This window comes from Triticum dicoccoides, chromosome 6A (genome assembly GCF_002162155.2).
Source record: "Triticum dicoccoides isolate Atlit2015 ecotype Zavitan chromosome 6A, WEW_v2.0, whole genome shotgun sequence".
Classification (NCBI taxonomy): Eukaryota; Viridiplantae; Streptophyta; class Magnoliopsida; order Poales; family Poaceae; genus Triticum; species Triticum dicoccoides.
The window spans coordinates 494391586-494396411 of NC_041390.1; positions in this window are offsets into that span (position 1 = coordinate 494391586).

Sequence of the window (4826 nt, forward strand, 5' to 3'; positions counted from 1 at the left end):
TCCGGTGCTACCGAGAGAGAGGAGGAGAGGTTCTCCCCCTTGTGATTCCTCCTCCATGGCCTCCCCCTAGATGGGGAGAGGTTCTCCCTCTGGTCCTTGGCCTTCATGGTGATGATGGCCCCTCCGGGATCCTCCTCCATGCCCTCCGGTGATGATGGCCCCCTCCGGCAGGGTGCCAGAGAGGGCCTAGATTGGTTTTCGGTGGCTACGGAGGCTTCTGGCGGCGGAACTCCCAATCTAGGTTACTTTTCCAACGTTTCTGTATTTTTAGGAATTTTTGGCATCAGTCTCACGTCAAGGAGGTGCCCGAGGCGTCCACGAGGCAGGGGCCCACGCCCAGGGGGGTGGGCGCGCCCCCACCCTCGTGGACAGCCCCTGACTCTTCTGGCCCAACTCTTTTACTCCGGGGTCTTCTTTTGGTCCATAAAAAATCGTCAAAAATTGGCATGTCAATTGGACTCCGTTTGATATTCCTTTTCTGTAAAACTCAAAAACAAGGAAAAAAACATAAACTGGCATTGCGCTCTAGGTTAGTCCCAAAAACCATATAAAATAGCATATAAATGCATATAAAACATCCAGGGTTGATAATATAATAGCATGAATACTTCATAAATTATAGATATGTTGGAGACGTATCAGCATCCCCAAGCTTAATTCCTGCTCGTCCTTGAGTAGGTAAATGATAAAAGAAATAATTTATGAAGTGTGAATGCTAGCAAGTGCATAAGTTTCATCAATGATAGTTCCAATCACTTTTTCTAGCATCATTATATATGATAACAGTAGCTCATTTTCATAAAACTTTTCATGATCAAGTAACAAGCTATTCACATGTTAAAGTATAGATCATAAACTCTCTTGAAACTAACAAACTATATTCTCAGTCATCAAACAATTGCAATTCATCTTACTTTCAGGAAGGGTCTATGTCAGAGCTTTGATTTAGCAAACTCCACATACTCAACTATTATTTAGTCTTTCACAATTGCTGACACTTACATGATATTTATGGGTTCAAAGTTTTAATCCGACACAGAGAAAGATAGGGGCTTATAGTTTTGCCTCCCAACGTTTTACCTCAAGGGTAATGTCAACAACAATAGTTCATGAAAACTTACATCCAATTGGATATATATATCAGGATCTTTCCAACACAATGTGCTTGCCAAAGGATAACATGTAAAAAGGAAAGGTGAAGATCACCATGACTCTTGCATAATGGTAGAAGATAAAAGTAAAAGATAGGCCCTTCGTAGAGGGAAGTAGAGGTTGTCATGCACTTTTATGGTTGGATGCACAAAATCTTAATGCAAAAAAACGTCACTTTATATTGCCACTTGTGATATGGACCTTTATTATGCAGTCCGTCGCTTTTATTTCTTTCACATCACACGATCGTATAAAGCTTATTTTCTCCACATTAATAGATCATACATATTTAGAAGGCAATTTTTATTGCATGCACCGATGACAACTTACTTGAAGGATCTTACTCAATCCATTGATAGGTATGGTGGACTCTCATGGCAAAACTAGTTTAAGGAATGTTTGGAAGCACAAGTAGTATCTCTACTTGGTGCAAACAATTTGGCTAGCATGAGGGGAAAAGCAAGCTCAGCATGTTGGATGATCCAAGACAATATACTTTATTTCGGATATAAGAAAACACAACCCATTACGTTGTCTTCCTTGTCCGACATCAACCTTTTAGCATGTCATATTTTAATGAGTGCTCACAATTACAAAAGATTTCCAAGATAGTATATTTATATGTGAAATCTCTCTTCCTTTAATATTCTTTCATGAATTGTTCAAGTGACCAATTCTACGTTTGCTAACTTTCAATAAGTTTACTACCTATACTTATTCTATGTGAAGTCATTACTCCCCATGGTATGAGCATATGAAATATATATAAATTCAGATTTATGATGTTCAATTATTCAACCATTTACTAATAGGATATACGTGAAACACGTGAGTAAATGACAAACTACTCCAAAAGATAATAGTGAAGGACACTGAGTAGTCAAATAATTAACTAGCCATGGGAGGATTCTTTTTCATTTAATAATTCAGATCCAATGATTTTATTCAAACAACAAGTAAAATTGAAAATACGCTCCAAGCAAAACACATATCATGTGACGAATAAAAATATAGCTCTGAGTAAGGTATACCGATAGTTTTGAAGACGAAAGAGGGGATGCCTTCCGGGGCATCCCCAAGCTTAGGCGCTTGAGTCTTCCTTAAATATTACCTTGGGGTGCCTCGGGCATCCCCAAGCTTAGGGACTTTCCACTCCTTATTCTCCTCATATCGATATCTCACCCGAAGCTTGAAAACTTCAATCACACAAAACTTAACGGAACTTCGTGAGATAGGTTAGTATGATAAAGAGTAAACCATTCACTTTGGTACTGTCAAAGACAAGGTTCATAATTGTTCTCACACAATTCCTACTGTACCATATCATTTCTACAATTTATATTGAGAAATATAAGTCATAGGAACTAGAAAACAAGCAAACTATGCAATGAGAACAGAATCTGTCAGAGACAGAACAATCTGTAATGATCTGAACACTAACCATACTTATGCTACTCAAAAAATTATGAAATAAATTGGTGGACGTGGGGAATTTGTCCATTAATCTTCTTCAAAAACATTCAGCACCAAAGCACTCTTCTGTAAAAAATGGCAGCTAATCTCGTGAGCGCAAAGTTTCTGTTTTTTACAGCAAGATCACATTAACTTCACCCAAGTCTTCCCAAAGGTCTTACTTGGCACTTTATTGAAACAAAAGCTATAAAACATGATTACTACAGTATTTTAACCAAGATAACACACAAAAACAGTAAGGGTAAATATTGGGTTGTCTCCCAACAAGCGCTTTTCTTTAATGCCTTTTAGCTAGGCATGATGATTTCAATGATGCTCACATAAAAGATAAGAATTAAAACATAAAGGGAGCATCATGAAGAATATGACTAGCATATTTAAGTCTAACCCACTTCCTATGCCTAGAGATTTTGTGAGTACATAATTTATAGGAGCAAGAATCAACTAGCATAGGAAGGCAAAACAAGTATAACTTCAAAGCTTTAAGCATATAGAGAGGAAACTTGATATTATTGCAACTCCTACAAGCATATATTCCTCCTTCATAATATTTTTCAGTAGCATCATGAATGAATTAAACAATATAACCATCTCATAAAGCATTCTTTTCAAGATCTACAAGCATAGAAATTTTTCTACTCTCCACATAAGCAAAATTCTTCTCATTCGGAATAGCGGGATCACTAGTTCCTAAAGTTGACACTCTTCCAAACCCGCTTTAGATGGTAGTATTATTCATACTCCAAAAGATATAAGTGAAGTTCATGTAGCATTCTACAATTAATGTAAACTAACCAATGTCCAAGCTCAAAATGTATAAGTGAAGCACACAAAGCATTCTATAAAACCATACTCAAAAGATTTAAGTGAAGCATAAAGAGCAATTCTATAAGATCATACTTAAAAGATATAAGTGAAGCACATGAAGAATTCTATAAATAAATGAAGGTATATCTCACACTAGCATGGTTCATAAAAGAAGAACAAAAAACACAAAGGACACAAATCATGTGAACGGAACAAAAACCAAGGTATACCGATAATTGTTGAAGAAGAAAGATGGGATGCCAACCGGGGCATCCCCAAGCTTAGATGCTTGAGTATCCATATAATATTTACTTGGGGTGCCTTGGGAATCACCAAGCTTGAGCTCTTTCCTCTCTTTATTCTTCTCACATTGGTAACTCCTCGTTCTTCAAACACTTCATCCACAAAAAACTTTAACAAAAACTTTGTGAGATCCGTTAGTATAATAAAGCAAATCACTACCTTTAGGTACTGTTGAAAACTCATTCCAATTTCATATTAGAACTATATATATTGTATTCCAACTTCACCATGGTTCATACCCCTCGATACTACCCATAGATTCATCAAAATAAGCAAACAACACACGAAAAACATAATCTGTCTAAAACAGGACAGTCTGTATTAATCTGGAAGTTTAGTAAACTTATGTAACTCCAATAATTATGAAATAAATTTTAAAATTTGAACAATTTGTACATAAGTAATGTGCAAAAAGTTTAAGACCCATTTGACTTTCCAGTAAAAAATGTAAATTCACGTGCTACAGCCAAAGTTTCTGTTTTTGTTCTGCACATAGTAAACAAGCAATCTAATCATCCTAAAACCAAAGCTTGGCACATTATTTTTATAATACAATGGATATATATAAGGGGATAATTATTTACATAGAAACTTCCATGAAAAATTCTACATTGTTTCTGTGAGCATGAACACAAGTGCTCAAGGTCGACCCTCACTTCTTCAATGCATAACTTTCCAATCACTTCTCTTTTTGAAAAACTTTTTAGGCATGAGAGGCAAGTAATTTTTTTGGTATTTTCATTCTTTTAAATATTTTTTGTATGTTTCACCCACAACTAAACAGAAACAAAAAAAGTAAAAACAAAATCTACTTAGTGAAGAAAGCAAACAAGCACACACGAGAATATCAACCCCACGCTATTGCTCCCCGGCAACGGCGCCAGAAAAGAGCTTGATAATCCCCAAGTGGAAGGAATCATCGTAGCAATTTCCAAAGGTGTAAGTGCTAAGTATGGAGTGTCGAACCCACAAGGAGCTAAAGGTAAGATCAATATTCTCTCAAGCCCTATCTGCCACTGATACGACTCTACGTACACCGAACGTTCGCTTCCAACTAGCAACGAGAAATAAAACTAGGTTGTGGGTATGAA